Source organism: Drosophila suzukii, assembly GCF_043229965.1.
Source record: "Drosophila suzukii chromosome X unlocalized genomic scaffold, CBGP_Dsuzu_IsoJpt1.0 scf_Xc, whole genome shotgun sequence".
Classification (NCBI taxonomy): Eukaryota; Metazoa; Arthropoda; class Insecta; order Diptera; family Drosophilidae; genus Drosophila; species Drosophila suzukii.
Genome location: NW_027255894.1, coordinates 4443742 through 4465236, shown reverse-complemented (window position 1 = coordinate 4465236; position 21495 = coordinate 4443742).

Here is a 21495-nt window from a genome sequence, read left to right as displayed (position 1 = left end):
AAGATGGAAAGAAGGCCAATTTCAGTAAACCTTCGCAAAATTAAAGTCAATGACATAAAACCGTCATATTTTTTACTACCTTTAAAGTTATATATTTTAATGCACATAACATCATAATCATTCCACAAGCCCCTAAAGGTATGCCATATCGAAATCCGAGTTCATTTGACCAAGTTATTGGCTTTTAAAGATGGAAAGAAGGCCCATTTCAGTAAACCTTCGCAAAATTAAAATCAATGACATAAAAACGGTCATATTTTTTACTACCTTTAAATTTATATATTTTAATACAGATAACAACATAATCATTCCACAAGCCTATAAAGGTATGCCATATCGAAATCCGAGTTCATTTGATCAAGTTATGGGCTTTGAAAGATGGAAAGAAGGCACATTTCAGTAAACCTTCGCAAAATTAAAATCAGTGACATAAAAACGGTCATATTTTTTACTACCTTTAATGTTATATATTTTAATGCAGATAACAACATAATCATTCCACAAGCCCATGGAGGTATGCCATATCAAAATCGGAGTTCATTTGACCAAGTTATGGGCTTTTAAAGATGGAAATAAGGCCCATTTCAGTAAGCCTTCGCAAAATTAAAATCAATGACATAAAAACGGTCATATTTTTTACTACCTTGAAAGTTATATATTTTAATGCAGATAACAACATAATCATTCCACAAGCCCATAAAGGTATGCCATATCGAAATCCGAGTTCATTTGACTAAGTTATGGGCTTTTAAATATATAAAGAAGGCCCATTTCAGTAAACCTTCGCAAAATTAAAGTCAATGACATAAAAACCGTCATATTTTTGACTACCTTTAAAGTTAAATATTTTAATGCAGATAACAACAAAATAATTCCACAAGCCCCTAAATGTATGCCATATCGAAATCCGAGTTCATTTGACCAAGTTATTGGCTTTTAAAGATGGAAAGAAGGCCCATTTCAGTAAACCTTCGCAAAATTAAAATCAATGACATAAAAACGGTCATATTTTCTACTTCCTTTAAAGTTATATATTTTAATGTAGATATGAACATAATCATTCCACAAGCCTATAAAGGTATGCCATAGCAAAATCCGAGTTCATTTGACCAAGTTATGGGCTTTTAAAGATGGAAGGAAGGCCAATTTCAGTTAACCTTCGCAAAATTAAAATCAATGACTTAAAAACGATCATATTTTTTACTACCTTTAAAGTTAAATATTTTAATGCAGATAACAACATAATCATTCCACAAGCCCATAGAGGTATGCCATATCAAAATCCGAGTTCATTTGACCAAGTTATGGGCTTTTAAAGATGGAAATAAGGCCCATTTCAGTAAGCCTTTGCAAAATTAAAATCAATGACATAAAAACGGTCATATTTTTTACTACCTTGAAAGTTATATATTTTAATGCAGATAACAACATAATCATTCCACAAGCCCATAAAGGTATGCCATATCGAAATCCGAGTTCATTCGACAACATTATGGGCTTTTAAAGATGGAAGGAAGGCAAAATTAGAATCATACATGAAAACGGTCATATTTTGTACTACCTTTAAAGTTAAATATTTTAATGCAGATAACAACAAAATAATTCCACAAGCCCCTAAAGGTATGCCATATCGAAATCCGAGTTCATTTGACCAAGTTATTGGCTTTTAAAGATGGAAGGAAGGCCCATTTCAGTAAACCTTCGCAAAATGTATATCAATGACATAAAAACGGTCATATTTTTTACTACCTTTAAAGTTATATATTTTAATGCAGATAACAACATAATCATTCCACAAGCCCATAGAAGTATGCCATATCGAAATCCGAGTCCTTTTGACCAGGCTATGGGCTTTTAAAGATGGAAAGAAGGCCCATTTCAGTAAACCTTTGCAAAATTAAAATCAATGACATAAAAACGGTCATATTTTTTACTACTTTTAATGTTATATATTTTAATGCAGATAACAACATAATCATTCCACAAGCCTATAAATGTATTTCATATCGAAATCTGAGTTCATTTAACCAAGTTATGGGCTTTTAAAGATGGAAAGAAGGCCAATTTCAATAAACCTTCGCAAAATTAAAGTCAATGACATAAAACCGTCATTTTTTTTACTACCTTTAAAGTTATATATTTTAATGCACATAACAACATAATCATTCCACAAGCCCCTAAAGGTATGCCATATCGAAATCCGAGTTCATTTGACCAAGTTATTGGCTTTTAAAGATGGAAAGAAGGCCCATTTCAGTAAACCTTCGCAAAATTAAAATCAATGACATAAAAACGGTCATATTTTTTACTACCTTTAAATTTTTATATTTTAATACAGATAACAACATAATCATTCCACAAGCCTATAAAGGTATGCCATATCGAAATCCGAGTTCATTTGATCAAGTTATGGGCTTTGAAAGATGGAAAGAAGGCACATTTCAGTAAACCTTCGCAAAATTAAAATCAGTGACATAAAAACGGTCATATTTTTTACTACCTTTAATGTTATATATTTTAATGCAGATAACAACATAATCATTCCACAAGCCCATGGAGGTATGCCATATCAAAATCGGAGTTCATTTGACCAAGTTATGGGCTTTTAAAGATGGAAATAAGGCCCATTTCAGTAAGCCTTCGCAAAATTAAAATCAATGACATAAAAACGGTCATATTTTTTACTACCTTTAATGTTATATATTTTAATGCAGATAACAACATAATCATTTCACAAGCCCATGGAGGTATGCCATATCAAAATCGGAGTTCATTAGACCAAGTTATTGGCTTTTAAAGATGGAAATAAGGCCCATTTCAGTAAGCCTTCGCAAAATTAAAATCAATGACATAAAAACGGTCATATTTTTTACTACCTTGAAAGTTATATATTTTAATGCAGATAACAACATAATCATTCCACAAGCCCATAAAGGTATGCCATATCGAAATCCGAGTTCATTTGACTAAGTTATGGGCTTTTAAATATATAAAGAAGGCCCATTTCAGTAAACCTTCGCAAAATTAAAGTCAATGACATAAAAACCGTCATATTTTTGACTACCTTTAAAGTTAAATATTTTAATGCAGATAACAACAAAATCATTCCACAAGCCCCTAAAGGTATGCCATATAGAAATCCGAGTTCATTTGACTAAGTTATGGGCTTTTAAATATATAAAGAAGGCCCATTTCAGTAAACCTTCGCAAAATTAAAGTCAATGACATAAAAACCGTCATATTTTTGACTACATTTAAAGTTAAATATTTTAATGCAGATAACAACAAAATAATTCCACAAGCCCCTAAATGTATGCCATATCGAAATCCGAGTTCATTTGACCAAGTTATGGGCTTTTAAAGATGGAAATAAGGCCCATTTCAGTAAGCCTTCGCAAAATTAAAATCAATGACATAAAAACGGTCATATTTTTTACTACCTTGAAAGTTATATATTTTAATGCAGATAACAACATAATCATTCCACAAGCCCATAAAGGTATGCCATATCGAAATCCGAGTTCATTCGACAACATTATAGGCTTTTAAAGATGGAAGAAAGTCCAATTTCAGTTAACCTTCGCAAAATTAGAATCATACATAAAAACGGTCATATTTTTTACTACCTTTAAAGACATATATTTTAATGCAGATAACAACATAATCATTCCACAAGCCCCTAAAGGTATGCCATATAGAAATCCGAGTTCATTTGACTAAGTTATGGGCTTTTAAATATATAAAGAAGGCCCATTTCAGTAAACCTTCGCAAAATTAAAGTCAATGACATAAAAACCGTCATATTTTTGACTACATCTAAAGTTAAATATTTTAATGCAGATAACAACAAAATAATTCCACAAGCCCCTAAATGTATGCCATATCGAAATCCGAGTTCATTTGACCAAGTTATTGGCTTTTAAAGATGGAAAGAAGGCCCATTTCAGTAAACCTTCGCAAAATTAAAATCAATGACATAAAAACGGTCATATTTTCTACTTCATTTAAAGTTATATATTTTAATGTAGATATGAACATAATCAATCCACAAGCCTATAAAGGTATGCCATATCGAAATCCGAGTTCATTCGACAACATTATAGGCTTTTAAAGATGGAAGAATGGCCAATTTCAGTTAACCTTCGCAAAATTAGAATCATACATAAAAACGGTCATATTTTTTACTACCTTTAAAGACATATATTTTAATGCAGATAACAACATAATCATTCCACAAGCCCATAAAGGTATGCCATATCGAAATCCGAGTTCATTTGAATAAGTTATGGGCTTTTAAATATATAAAGAAGTCCCATTTCAGTAAACCTTCGCAAAATTAAAGTCAATGACATAAAAACCGTCATATTTTTGACTACCTTTAAAGTTAAATATTTTAATGCAGATAACAACAAAATAATTCCACAAGCCCCTAAATGTATGCCATATCGAAATCCGAGTTCATTTGACCAAGTTATTGGCTTTTAAAGATGGAAAGAAGGCCCATTTCAGTAAACCTTCGCAAAATTAAAATCAATGACATAAAAACGGTCATATTTTCTACTTCCTTTAAAGTTATATATTTTAATGTAGATATGAACATAATCATTCCACAAGCCTATAAAGGTATGCCATAGCAAAATCCGAGTTCATTTGACCAAGTTATGGGCTTTTAAAGATGGAAGGAAGGCCAATTTCAGTTAACCTTCGCAAAATTAAAATCAATGACTTAAAAACGATCATATTTTTTACTACCTTTAAAGTTAAATATTTTAATGCAGATAACAACATAATCATTCCACAAGCCCATAGAGGTATGCCATATCAAAATCCGAGTTCATTTGACCAAGTTATGGGCTTTTAAAGATGGAAATAAGGCCCATTTCAGTAAGCCTTTGCAAAATTAAAATCAATGACATAAAAACGGTCATATTTTTTACTACCTTGAAAGTTATATATTTTAATGCAGATAACAACATAATCATTCCACAAGCCCATAAAGGTATGCCATATCGAAATCCGAGTTCATTCGACAACATTATGGGCTTTTAAAGATGGAAGGAAGGCAAAATTAGAATCATACATGAAAACGGTCATATTTTGTACTATCTTTAAAGTTAAATATTTTAATGCAGATAACAACAAAATAATTCCACAAGCCCCTAAGGGTATGCCATATCGAAATCCGAGTTCATTTGACCAAGTTATTGGCTTTTAAAGATGGAAGGAAGGCCCATTTCAGTAAACCTTCGCAAAATGTATATCAATGACATAAAAACGGTCATATTTTTTACTACCTTTAAAGTTATATATTTTAATGCAGATAACAACATAATCATTCCACAAGCCCATAGAAGTATGCCATATCGAAATCCGAGTCCTTTTGACCAAGCTATGGGCTTTTAAAGATGGAAAGAAGGCCCATTTCAGTAAACCTTTGCAAAATTAAAATCAATGACATAAAAACGGTCATATTTTTTACTACTTTTAATGTTATATATTTTAATGCAGATAACAACATAATCATTCCACAAGCCTATAAATGTATTTCATATCGAAATCTGAGTTCATTTAACCAAGTTATGGGCTTTTAAAAATGGAAAGAAGGCCAATTTCAGTAAACCTTCGCAAAATTAAAGTCAATGACATAAAACCGTCATTTTTTTTACTACCTTTAAAGTTATATATTTTAATGCACATAACAACATAATCATTCCACAAGCCCCTAAAGGTATGCCATATCGAAATCCGAGTTCATTTGACCAAGTTATTGGCTTTTAAAGATGGAAAGAAGGCCCATTTCAGTAAACCTTCGCAAAATTAAAATCAATGACATAAAAACGGTCATATTTTTTACTACCTTTAAATTTATATATTTTAATACAGATAACAACATAATCATTCCACAAGCCTATAAAGGTATGCCATATCGAAATCCGAGTTCATTTGATCAAGTTATGGGCTTTGAAAGATGGAAAGAAGGCACATTTCAGTAAACCTTCGCAAAATTAAAATCAGTGACATAAAAACGGTCATATTTTTTACTACCTTTAATGTTATATATTTTAATGCAGATAACAACATAATCATTCCACAAGCCCATGGAGGTATGCCATATCAAAATCGGAGTTCATTTGACCAAGTTATGGGCTTTTAAAGATGGAAATAAGGCCCATTTCAGTAAGCCTTCGCAAAATTAAAATCAATGACATAAAAACGGTCATATTTTTTACTACCTTGAAAGTTATATATTTTAATGCAGATAACAACATAATCATTCCACAAGCCCATAAAGGTATGCCATATCGAAATCCGAGTTCATTCGACAACATTATAGGCTTTTAAAGATGGAAGAAAGTCCAATTTCAGTTAACCTTCGCAAAATTAGAATCATACATAAAAACGGTCATATTTTTTACTACCTTTAAAGACATATATTTTAATGCAGATAACAACATAATCATTCCACAAGCCCCTAAAGGTATGCCATATAGAAATCCGAGTTCATTTGACTAAGTTATGGGCTTTTAAATATATAAAGAAGGCCCATTTCAGTAAACCTTCGCAAAATTAAAGTCAATGACATAAAAACCGTCATATTTTTGACTACATTTAAAGTTAAATATTTTAATGCAGATAACAACAAAATAATTCCACAAGCCCCTAAAGGTATGCCATATCGAAATCCGAGTTCATTTGACCAAGTTATGGGCTTTTAAAGATGTAAAGAAGGCCCATTTCAGTAAACCTTCGCAAAATTAAAGTCAATGACATAAAAACCGTCATATTTTTGACTACCTTTAAAGTTAAATATTTTAATGCAGATAACAACAAAATAATTCCACAAGCCTATAAAGGTATGCCATATCGAAATCCGAGTTCATTCGACAACATTATAGGCTTTTAAAGATGGAAGAATGGCCAATTTCAGTTAACCTTCGCAAAATTAGAATCATACATAAAAACGGTCATATTTTTTACTACCTTTAAAGACATATATTTTAATGCAGATAACAACATAATCATTCCACAAGCCCCTAAAGGTATGCCATATAGAAATCCGAGTTCATTTGACTAAGTTATGGGCTTTTAAATATATAAAGAAGGCCCATTTAGTAAACCTTCGCAAAATTAAAGTCAATGACATAAAAACCGTCATATTTTTGACTACCTTTAAAGTTAAATATTTTAATGCAGATAACAACAAAATAATTCCACAAGCCCCTAAATGTATGCCATATCGAAATCCGAGTTCATTTGACCAAGTTATTGGCTTTTAAAGATGGAAAGAAGGCCCATTTCAGTAAACCTTCGCAAAATTAAAATCAATGACATAAAAACGGTCATATTTTCTACTTCCTTTAAAGTTATATATTTTAATGTAGATATGAACATAATCATTCCACAAGCCTATAAAGGTATGCCATAGCAAAATCCGAGTTCATTTGACCAAGTTATGGGCTTTTAAAGATGGAAGGAAGGCCAATTTCAGTTAACCTTCGCAAAATTAAAATCAATGACTTAAAAACGATCATATTTTTTACTACCTTTAAAGTTAAATATTTTAATGCAGATAACAACATAATCATTCCACAAGCCCATAGAGGTATGCCATATCAAAATCCGAGTTCATTTGACCAAGTTATGGGCTTTTAAAGATGGAAATAAGGCCCATTTCAGTAAGCCTTCGCAAAATTAAAATCAATGACATAAAAACGGTCATATTTTTTACTACCTTGAAAGTTATATATTTTAATGCAGATAACAACATAATCATTCCACAAGCCCATAAAGGTATGCCATATCGAAATCCGAGTTCATTCGACAACATTATGGGCTTTTAAAGATGGAAGGAAGGCAAAATTAGAATCATACATGAAAACGGTCATATTTTGTACTACCTTTAAAGTTAAATATTTTAATGCAGATAACAACAAAATAATTCCACAAGCCCCTAAAGGTATGCCATATCGAAATCCGAGTTCATTTGACCAAGTTATTGGCTTTTAAAGATGGAAGGAAGGCCCATTTCAGTAAACCTTCGCAAAATGTATATCAATGACATAAAAACGGTCATATTTTTTACTACCTTTAAAGTTATATATTTTAATGCAGATAACAACATAATCATTCCACAAGCCCATAGAAGTATGCCATATCGAAATCCGAGTCCTTTTGACCAGGCTATGGGCTTTTAAAGATGGAAAGAAGGCCCATTTCAGTAAACCTTTGCAAAATTAAAATCAATGACATAAAAACGGTCATATTTCTTACTACTTTTAATGTTATATATTTTAATGCAGATAACAACATAATCATTCCACAAGCCTATAAATGTATGCCATATCGAAATCTGAGTTCATTTAACCAAGTTATGGGCTTTTAAAGATGGAAAGAAGGCCAATTTCAGTAAACCTTCGCAAAATTAAAGTCAATGACATAAAACCGTCATATTTTTTACTACCTTTAAAGTTATATATTTTAATGCACATAACAACATAATCATTCCACAAGCCCCTAAAGGTATGCCATATCGAAATCCGAGTTCATTTGACCAAGTTATTGGCTTTTAAAGATGGAAAGAAGGCCCATTTCAGTAAACCTTCACAAAATTAAAATCAATGACATAAAAACGGTCATATTTTTTACTACCTTTAAATTTATATATTTTAATACAGATAACAACATAATCATTCCACAAGCCTATAAAGGTATGCCATATCGAAATCCGAGTTCATTTGATCAAGTTATGGGCTTTGAAAGATGGAAAGAAGGCACATTTCAGTAAACCTTCGCAAAATTAAAATCAGTGACATAAAAACGGTCATATTTTTTACTACCTTTAATGTTATATATTTTAATGCAGATAACAACATAATCATTCCACAAGCCCATGGAGGTATGCCATATCAAAATCGGAGTTCATTTGACCAAGTTATGGGCTTTTAAAGATGGAAATAAGGCCCATTTCAGTAAGCCTTCGCAAAATTAAAATCAATGACATAAAAACGGTCATATTTTTTACTACCTTGAAAGTTATATATTTTAATGCAGATAACAACATAATCATTCCACAAGCCCATAAAGGTATGCCATATCGAAATCCGAGTTCATTTGACTAAGTTATGGGCTTTTAAATATATAAAGAAGGCCCATTTCAGTAAACCTTCGCAAAATTAAAGTCAATGACATAAAAACCGTCATATTTTTGACTACCTTTAAAGTTAAATATTTTAATGCAGATAACAACAAAATAATTCCACAAGCCCCTAAATGTATGCCATATCGAAATCCGAGTTCATTTGACCAAGTTATTGGCTTTTAAAGATGGAAAGAAGGCCCATTTCAGTAAACCTTCGCAAAATTAAAATCAATGACATAAAAACGGTCATATTTTCTACTTCCTTTAAAGTTATATATTTTAATGTAGATATGAACATAATCATTCCACAAGCCTATAAAGGTATGCCATAGCAAAATCCGAGTTCATTTGACCAAGTTATGGGCTTTTAAAGATGGAAGGAAGGCCAATTTCAGTTAACCTTCGCAAAATTAAAATCAATGACTTAAAAACGATCATATTTTTTACTACCTTTAAAGTTAAATATTTTAATGCAGATAACAACATAATCATTCCACAAGCCCATAGAGGTATGCCATATCAAAATCCGAGTTCATTTGACCAAGTTATGGGCTTTTAAAGATGGAAATAAGGCCCATTTCAGTAAGCCTTTGCAAAATTAAAATCAATGACATAAAAACGGTCATATTTTTTACTACCTTAAAAGTTATATATTTTAATGCAGATAACAACATAATCATTCCACAAGCCCATAAAGGTATGCCATATCGAAATCCGAGTTCATTCGACAACATTATGGGCTTTTAAAGATGGAAGGAAGGCAAAATTAGAATCATACATGAAAACGGTCATATTTTGTATTACCTTTAAAGTTAAATATTTTAATGCAGATAACAACAAAATAATTCCACAAGCCCCTAAAGGTATGCCATATCGAAATCCGAGTTCATTTGACCAAGTTATTGGCTTTTAAAGATGGAAGGAAGGCCCATTTCAGTAAACCTTCGCAAAATGTATATCAATGACATAAAAACGGTCATATTTTTTACTACCTTTAAAGTTATATATTTTAATGCAGATAACAACATAATCATTCCACAAGCCCATAGAAGTATGCCATATCGAAATCCGAGTCCTTTTGACCAGGCTATGGGCTTTTAAAGATGGAAAGAAGGCCCATTTCAGTAAACCTTTGCAAAATTAAAATCAATGACATAAAAACGGTCATATTTTTTACTACTTTTAATGTTATATATTTTAATGCAGATAACAACATAATCATTCCACAAGCCTATAAATGTATTTCATATCGAAATCTGAGTTCATTTAACCAAGTTATGGGCTTTTAAAGATGGAAAGAAGGCCAATTTCAGTAAACCTTCGCAAAATTAAAGTCAATGACATAAAACCGTCATTTTTTTTACTACCTTTAAAGTTATATATTTTAATGCACATAACAACATAATCATTCCACAAGCCCCTAAAGGTATGCCATATCGAAATCCGAGTTCATTTGACCAAGTTATTGGCTTTTAAAGATGGAAAGAAGGCCCATTTCAGTAAACCTTCGCAAAATTAAAATCAATGACATAAAAACGGTCATATTTTTTACTACCTTGAAAGTTATATATTTTAATGCAGATAACAACATAATCATTCCACAAGCCCATAAAGGTATGCCATATCGAAATCCGAGTTCATTCGACAACATTATAGGCTTTTAAAGATGGAAGAAAGTCCAATTTCAGTTAACCTTCGCAAAATTAGAATCATACATAAAAACGGTCATATTTTTTACTACCTTTAAAGACATATATTTTAATGCAGATAACAACATAATCATTCCACAAGCCCCTAAAGGTATGCCATATAGAAATCCGAGTTCATTTGACTAAGTTATGGGCTTTTAAATATATAAAGAAGGCCCATTTCAGTAAACCTTCGCAAAATTAAAGTCAATGACATAAAAACCGTCATATTTTTGACTACATTTAAAGTTAAATATTTTAATGCAGATAACAACAAAATAATTCCACAAGCCCCTAAATGTATGCCATATCGAAATCCGAGTTCATTTGACCAAGTTATTGGCTTTTAAAGATGGAAAGAAGGCCCATTTCAGTAAACCTTCGCAAAATTAAAATCAATGACATAAAAACGGTCATATTTTCTACTTCATTTAAAGTTATATATTTTAATGTAGATATGAACATAATCAATCCACAAGCCTATAAAGGTATGCCATATCGAAATCCGAGTTCATTCGACAACATTATAGGCTTTTAAAGATGGAAGAATGGCCAATTTCAGTTAACCTTCGCAAAATTAGAATCATACATAAAAACGGTCATATTTTTTACTACCTTTAAAGACATATATTTTAATGCAGATAACAACATAATAATTCCACAAGCCCCTAAAGGTATGCCATATAGAAATCCGAGTTCATTTGACTAAGTTATGGGCTTTTAAATATATAAAGAAGGCCCATTTAGTAAACCTTCGCAAATTAAAGTCAATGACATAAAAACCGTCATATTTTTGACTACCTTTAAAGTTAAATATTTTAATGCAGATAACAACAAAATAATTCCACAAGCCCCTAAATGTATGCCATATCGAAATCCGAGTTCATTTGACCAAGTTATTGGCTTTTAAAGATGGAAAGAAGGCCCATTTCAGTAAACCTTCGCAAAATTAAAATCAATGACATAAAAACGGTCATATTTTCTACTTCCTTTAAAGTTATATATTTTAATGTAGATATGAACATAATCATTCCACAAGCCTATAAAGGTATGCCATATCAAAATCCGAGTTCATTTGACCAAGTTATGGGCTTTTAAAGATGGAAGGAAGGCCAATTTCAGTTAACCTTCGCAAAATTAAAATCAATGACTTAAAAACGATCATATTTTTTACTACCTTTAAAGTAAAATATTTTAATGCAGATAACAACATAATCATTCCACAAGCCCATAGAGGTATGCCATATCAAAATCCGAGTTCATTTCACCAAGTTATGGGCTTTTAAAGATGGAAATAAGGCCCATTTCAGTAAGCCTTCGCAAAATTAAAATCAATGACATAAAAACGGTCATATTTTTTACTACCTTGAAAGTTATATATTTTAATGCAGATAACAACATAATCATTCCACAAGCCCATAAAGGTATGCCATATCGAAATCCGAGTTCATTCGACAACATTATGGGCTTTTAAAGATGGAAGGAAGGCAAAATTAGAATCATACATGAAAACGGTCATATTTTGTACTACCTTTAAAGTTAAATATTTTAATGCAGATAACAACAAAATAATTCCACAAGCCCCTAAAGGTATGCCATATCGAAATCCGAGTTCATTTGACCAAGTTATTGGCTTTTAAAGATGGAAGGAAGGCCCATTTCAGTAAACCTTCGCAAAATGTATATCAATGACATAAAAACGGTCATATTTTTTACTGCCTTTAAAAGTATATATTTTAATGCAGATAACAACATAATCATTCCACAAGCCCATAGAAGTATGCCATATCGAAATCCGAGTCCTTTTGACCAGGTTATGGGCTTTTAAAGATGGAAAGAAGGCCCATTTCAGTAAACCTTTGCAAAATTAAAATCAATGACATAAAAACGGTCATATTTTTTACTACCTTTAATGTTATATATTTTAATGCAGATAACAACATAATCATTCCACAAGCCTATAAAGGTATGCCATATCGAAATCCGAGTTCATTTGATCAAGTTGTGGGCTTTTAAAGATGGAAATAAGGCCCATTTCAGTAAGCCTTCGCAAAATTAAAATCAATGACATAAAAACGGTCATATTTTTTACTACCTTGAAAGTTATATATTTTAATGCAGATAACAACATAATCATTAAACAAGCCCATAAAGGTATGCCATATCGAAATCCGAGTTCATTCGACAACATTATGGGCTTTTAAAGATGGAAGGAAGGCAAAATTAGAATCATACATGAAAACGGTCATATTTTGTACTACCTTTAAAGTTAAATATTTTAATGCAGATAACAACAAAATAATTCCACAAGCCCCTAAAGGTATGCCATATCGAAATCCGAGTTCATTTGACCAAGGTATTGGCTTTTAAAGATGGAAGGAAGGCCCATTTCAGTAAACCTTCGCAAAATGTATATCAATGACATAAAAACGGTCATATTTTTTACTGCCTTTAAAGTTATATATTTTAATGCAGATAACAACATAATCATTCCACAAGCCCATAGAAGTATGCCATATCGAAATCCGAGTCCTTTTGACCAGGTTATGGGCTTTTAAAGATGGAAAGAAGGCCCATTTCAGTAAACCTTTGCAAAATTAAAATCAATGACATAAAAACGGTCATATTTTTTACTACCTCTAATGTTATATATTTTAATGCAGATAACAACATAATCATTCCACAAGCCTATAAAGGTATGCCATATCGAAATCCGAGTTCATTTGACCAAGTTATTGGCTTTTAAAGATGGAAAGAAGGCCCATTTCAGTAAACCTTCGCAAAATTAAAATCAATGACATAAAAACGGTCATATTTTTTACTACCTTTAAATTTATATATTTCAATGCAGATAACAACATAATCATTCCACAAGCCTATAAAGGTATGCCATATCGACATCCGAGTTCATTTGATCAAGTTATGGGCTTTTAAAGATGGAAAGAAGGCACATTTCAGTAAACCTTCGCAAAATTAAAATCAGTGACATAAAAACGGTCATATTTTTTACTACCTTTAATGTTATATATTTTAATGCAGATAACAACATAATCATTCCACAAGCCCATGGAGGTATGCCATATCAAAATCGGAGTTCATTTGACCAAGTTATGGGCTTTTAAAGATGGAAATAAGGCCCATTTCAGTAAGCCTTCGCAAAATTAAAATCAATGACATAAAAACGGTCATATTTTTTACTACCTTGAAAGTTATATATTTTAATGCAGATAACAACATAATCATTCCACAAGCCCATAAAGGTATGCCATATCGAAATCCGAGTTCATTCGACAACATTATAGGCTTTTAAAGATGGAAGAAAGTCCAATTTCAGTTAACCTTCGCAAAATTAGAATCATACATAAAAACGGTCATATTTTTTACTACCTTTAAAGACATATATTTTAATGCAGATAACAACATAATCATTCCACAAGCCCCTAAAGGTATGCCATATAGAAATCCGAGTTCATTTGACTAAGTTATGGGCTTTTAAATATATAAAGAAGGCCCATTTCAGTAAACCTTCGCAAAATTAAAGTCAATGACATAAAAACCGTCATATTTTTGACTACATTTAAAGTTAAATATTTTAATGCAGATAACAACAAAATAATTCCACAAGCCCCTAAATGTATGCCATATCGAAATCCGAGTTCATTTGACCAAGTTATTGGCTTTTAAAGATGGAAAGAAGGCCCATTTCAGTAAACCTTCGCAAAATTAAAATCAATGACATAAAAACGGTCATATTTTCTACTTCCTTTAAAGTTATATATTTTAATGTAGATATGAACATAATCAATCCACAAGCCTATAAAGGTATGCCATATCGAAATCCGAGTTCATTCGACAACATTATAGGCTTTTAAAGATGGAGAAAGGCCAATTTCAGTTAACCTTCGCAAAATTAGAATCATACATAAAAACGGTCATATTTTTTACTACCTTTAAAGACATATATTTTAATGCAGATAACAACATAATCATTCCACAAGCCCCTAAAGGTATGCCATATAGAAATCCGAGTTCATTTGACTAAGTTATGGGCTTTTAAATATATAAAGAAGGCCCATTTAGTAAACCTTCGCAAAATTAAAGTCAATGACATAAAAACCGTCATATTTTTGACTACCTTTAAAGTTAAATATTTTAATGCAGATAACAACAAAATAATTCCACAAGCCCCTAAATGTATGCCATATCGAAATCCGAGTTCATTTGACCAAGTAATTGGCTTTTAAAGATGGAAATAAGGCCCATTTCAGTAAACCTTCGTAAAATTAAAATCAATGACATAAAAACGGTCATATTTTCTACTTCCTTTAAAGTTATATATTTTAATGTAGATATGAACATAATCATTCCACAAGCCTATAAAGGTATGCCATATCAAAATCCGAGTTCATTTGACCAAGTTATGGGCTTTTAAAGATGGAAGGAAGGCCAATTTCAGTTAACCTTCGCAAAATTAAAATCAATGACTTAAAAACGATCATATTTTTTACTTCCTTTAAAGTAAAATATTTTAATGCAGATAACAACATAATCATTCCACAAGCCCATAGAGGTATGCCATATCAAAATCCGAGTTCATTTCACCAAGTTATGGGCTTTTAAAGATGGAAATAAGGCCCATTTCAGTAAGCCTTCGCAAAATTAAAATCAATGACATAAAAACGGTCATATTTTTTACTACCTTGAAAGTTATATATTTTAATGCAGATAACAACATAATCATTCCACAAGCCCATAAAGGTATGCCATATCGAAATCCGAGTTCATTCGACAACATTATGGGCTTTTAAAGATGGAAGGAAGGCAAAATTAGAATCATACATGAAAACGGTCATATTTTGTACTACCTTTAAAGTTAAATATTTTAATGCAGATAACAACAAAATAATTCCACAAGCCCCTAAAGGTATGCCATATCGAAATCCGAGTTCATTTGACCAAGTTATGGGCTTTTAAAGATGTAAAGAAGGCCCATTTCAGTAAACCTTCGCAAAATTAAAGTCAATGACATAAAAACCGTCATATTTTTGACTACCTTTAAAGTTAAATAATTTAATGCAGATAACAACAAAATAATTCCACAAGCCCCTTAATGTATGGCATATCGAAATCCGAGTTCATTTGACCAAGTTATTGGCTTTTAAAGATGGAAATAAGGCCCATTTCAGTAAACCTTCGTAAAATTAAAATCAATGACATAAAAACGGTCATATTTTCTACTTCCTTTAAAGTTATATATTTTAATGTAGATATGAACATAATCATTCCACAAGCCTATAAAGGTATGCCATATCAAAATCCGAGTTCATTTGACCAAGTTATGGGCTTTTAAAGATGGAAGGAAGGCCAATTTCAGTTAACCTTCGCAAAATTAAAATCAATGACTTAAAAACGATCATATTTTTTACTTCCTTTAAAGTAAAATATTTTAATGCAGATAACAACATAATCATTCCACAAGCCCATAGAGGTATGCCATATCAAAATCCGAGTTCATTTCACCAAGTTATGGGCTTTTAAAGATGGAAATAAGGCCCATTTCAGTAAGCCTTCGCAAAATTAAAATCAATGACATAAAAACGGTCATATTTTTTACTACCTTGAAAGTTATATATTTTAATGCAGATAACAACATAATCATTCCACAAGCCCATAAAGGTATGCCATATCGAAATCCGAGTTCATTCGACAACATTATGGGCTTTTAAAGATGGAAGGAAGGCAAAATTAGAATCATACATGAAAACGGTCATATTTTTTACTGCCTTTAAAGTTATATATTTTAATGCAGATAACAACATAATAATTCCACAAGCCCATAGAAGTATGCCATATCGAAATCCGAGTCCTTTTGACCAGGTTATGGGCTTTTAAAGATGGAAAGAAGGCCCATTTCAGTAAACCTTTGCAAAATTAAAATCAATGACATAAAAACGGTCATATTTTTTACTACCTTTAATGTTATATATTTTAATGCAGATAACAACATAATCATTCCACAAGCCTATAAAGGTATGCCATATCGAAATCCGAGTTCATTTGATCAAGTTATGGGCTTTTAAAGATGGAAAGAAGGCACAACCTTCGCAAAATTAAAATCAGTGACATAAAAACGGTCATATTTTTTACTACCTTTAATGTTATATATTTTAATGCAGATAACAACATAATCATTCCACAAGCCCATGGAGGTATGCCATATCAAAATCGGAGTTCATTTGACCAAGTTATGGGCTTTTAAAGATGGAAATAAGGCCCATTTCAGTAAGCCTTCGCAAAATTAAAATCAATGACATAAAAACGGTCATATTTTTTACTTCCTTGAAAGTTATATATTTTAATGCAGATAACAACATAATCATTCCACAAGCCCATAAAGGTATGCCATATCGAAATCCGAGTTCATTCGACAACATTATAGGCTTTTAAAGATGGAAGAAAGGCCAATTTCAGTTAACCTTCGCAAAATTAGAATCATACATAAAAACGGTCATATTTTTTACTACCTTTAAAGACATATATTTTAATGCAGATAACAACATAATCATTCCACAAGCCCCTAAAGGTATGCCATATAGAAATCCGAGTTCATTTGACTAAGTTATGGGCTTTTAAATATATAAAGAAGGCCCATTTCAGTAAACCTTCGCAAAATTAAAGTCAATGGCATAAAAACCGTCATATTTTTGACTACCTTTAAAGTTAAATATTTTAATGCAGATAACAACAAAATAATTCCACAAGCCCCTAAATGTATGCCATATCGAAATCCGAGTTCATTTGACCAAGTTATTGGCTTTTAAAGATGGAAATAAGGCCCATTTCAGTAAACCTTCGTAAAATTAAAATCAATGACATAAAAACGGTCATATTTTCTACTTCCTTTAAAGTTATATATTTTAATGTAGATATGAACATAATCATTCCACAAGCCTATAAAGGTATGCCATATCAAAATCCGAGTTCATTTGACCAAGTTATGGGCTTTTAAAGATGGAAGGAAGGCCAATTTCAGTTAACCTTCGCAAAATTAAAATCAATGACTTAAAAACGATCATATTTTTTACTTCCTTTAAAGTAAAATATTTTAATGCAGATAACAACATAATCATTCCACAAGCCCATAGAGGTATGCCATATCAAAATCCGAGTTCATTTCACCAAGTTATGGGCTTTTAAAGATGGAAATAAGGCCCATTTCAGTAAGCCTTCGCAAAATTAAAATCAATGACATAAAAACGGTCATATTTTTTACTACCTTGAAAGTTATATATTTTAATGCAGATAACAACATAATCATTCCACAAGCCCATAAAGGTATGCCATATCGAAATCCGAGTTCATTCGACAACATTATGGGCTTTTAAAGATGGAAGGAAGGCAAAATTAGAATCATACATGAAAACGGTCATATTTTTTACTGCCTTTAAAGTTATATATTTTAATGCAGATAACAACATAATAATTCCACAAGCCCATAGAAGTATGCCATATCGAAATCCGAGTCCTTTTGACCAGGTTATGGGCTTTTAAAGATGGAAAGAAGGCCCATTTCAGTAAACCTTTGCAAAATTAAAATCAATGACATAAAAACGGTCATATTTTTTACTACCTTTAATGTTATATATTTTAATGCAGATAACAACATAATCATTCCACAAGCCTATAAAGGTATGCCATATCGAAATCCGAGTTCATTTGATCAAGTTATGGGCTTTTAAAGATGGAAAGAAGGCACAACCTTCGCAAAATTAAAATCAGTGACATAAAAACGGTCATATTTTTTACTACCTTTAATGTTATATATTTTAATGCAGATAACAACATAATCATTCCACAAGCCCATGGAGGTATGCCATATCAAAATCGGAGTTCATTTGACCAAGTTATGGGCTTTTAAAGATGGAAATAAGGCCCATTTCAGTAAGCCTTCGCAAAATTAAAATCAATGACATAAAAACGGTCATATTTTTTACTTCCTTGAAAGTTATATATTTTAATGCAGATAACAACATAATCATTCCACAAGCCCATAAAGGTATGCCATATCGAAATCCGAGTTCATTCGACAACATTATAGGCTTTTAAAGATGGAAGAAAGGCCAATTTCAGTTAACCTTCGCAAAATTAGAATCATACATAAAAACGGTCATATTTTTTACTACCTTTAAAGACATATATTTTAATGCAGATAACAACATAATCATTCCACAAGCCCCTAAAGGTATGCCATATAGAAATCCGAGTTCATTTGACTAAGTTATGGGCTTTTAAATATATAAAGAAGGCCCATTTCAGTAAACCTTCGCAAAATTAAAGTCAATGACATAAAAACCGTCATATTTTTGACTACCTTTAAAGTTAAATATTTTAATGCAGATAACAACAAAATAATTCCACAAGCCCCTAAATGTATGCCATATCGAAATCCGAGTTCATTTGACCAAGTTATTGGCTTTTAAAGATGGAAAGAAGGCCCATTTCAGTAAACCTTCGCAAAATTAAAATCAATGACATAAAAACGGTCATATTTTCTACTTCCTTTAAAGTTATATATTTTAATGTAGATATGAACATAATCATTCCACAAGCCTATAGGGGTATGCCATATCAAAATCCGAGTTCATTTGACCAAGTTATGTGCTTTTAAAGATGGAAGGAAGGCCAATTTCAGTTAACCTTCGCAAAATTAAAATCAATGACTTAAAAACGATCATATTTTTTACTACCTTTAAAGTTAAATATTTTAATGCAGATAACAACATAATCATTCCACAAGCCCATAGAGGTATGCCATATCAAAATCCGAGTTCATTTGACCAAGTTATGGGCTTTTAAAGATGGAAATAAGCCCCATTTCAGTAGGCCTTCGCAAAATTAAAATCAATGACATAAAAACGGTCATATTTTTGACTACCTTGAAAGTTATATATTTTAATGCAGATAACAACATAATCATTCCACAAGCCCATAAAGGTATGCCATATCGAAATCCGAGTTCATTCGACAACATTATGGGCTTTTAAAGATGGAAGGAAGGCAAAATTAGAATCATACATGAAAACGGTCATATTTTGTACTACCTTTAAAGTTAAATATTTTAATGCAGATAACAACAAAATAATTCCACAAGCCCCTAAAGGTATGCCATATCGAAATCCGAGTTCATTTGACCAAGTTATTGGCTTTTAAAGATGGATGGAAGGCCCATTTCAGTAAACCTTCGCAAAATGTATATCAATGACATAAAAACGGTCATATTTTTTACTACCTTTAAAGTTATATATTTTAATGCAGATAACAACATAATCATTCCACAAGCCCATAAAAGTATGCCATATCGAAATCCGAGTCCTTTTGACCAGGTTATGGGCTTTTAAAGATGGAAAGAAGGCCCATTTCAGTAAACCTTCGCAAAATTAGAATCATACATAAAAACGGTCATATTTTTTACTACCTTTAAAGACATATATTTTAATGCAGATAACAACATAATCATTCCACAAGCCCCTAAAGGTATGCCATATAGAAATCCGAGTTCATTTGACTAAGTTATGGGCCTTTAAATATATAAAGAAGGCCCATTTCAGTAAACCTTCGCAAAATTAAAGTCAATGACATAAAAACCGTCATATTTTTGACTACATTTAAAGTTAAATATTTTAATGCAGATAACAACAAAATAATTCCACAAGCCCCTAAATGTATGCCATATCGAAATCCGAGTTCATTTGACCAAGTTATTGGCTTTTAAAGATGGAAAGAAGGCCCATTTCAGTAAACCTTCGCAAAATTAAAATCAATGACATAAAAACGGTCATATTTTCTACTTCCTTTAAAGTTATATATTTTAATGTAGATATGAACATAATCAATCCACAAGCCTATAAAGGTATGCCATATCGAAATCCGAGTTCATTCGACAACATTATAGGCTTTTAAAGATGGAGAAAGGCCAATTTCAGTTAACCTTCGCAAAATTAGAATCATACATAAAAACGGTCATATTTTTTACTACCTTTAAAGACATATATTTTAATGCAGATAACAACATAATCATTCCACAAGCCCCTAAAGGTATGCCATATAGAAATCCGAGTTCATTTGACTAAGTTATGGGCTTTTAAATATATAAAGAAGGCCCATTTAGTAAACCTTCGCAAAATTAAAGTCAATGACATAAAAACCGTCATATTTTTGACTACCTTTAAAGTTAAATATTTTAATGCAGATAACAACAAAATAATTCCACAAGCCCCTAAATGTATGCCATATCGAAATCCGAGTTCATTTGACCAAGTAATTGGCTTTTAAAGATGGAAATAAGGCCCATTTCAGTAAACCTTCGTAAAATTAAAATCAATGACATAAAAACGGTCATATTTTCTACTTCCTTTAAAGTTATATATTTTAATGTAGATATGAACATAATCATTCCACAAGCCTATAAAGGTATGCCATATCAAAATCCGAGTTCATTTGACCAAGTTATGGGCTTTTAAAGATGGAAGGAAGGCCAATTTCAGTTAACCTTCGCAAAATTAAAATCAATGACTTAAAAACGATCATATTTTTTACTTCCTTTAAAGTAAAATATTTTAATGCAGATAACAACATAATCATTCCACAAGCCCATAGAGGTATGCCATA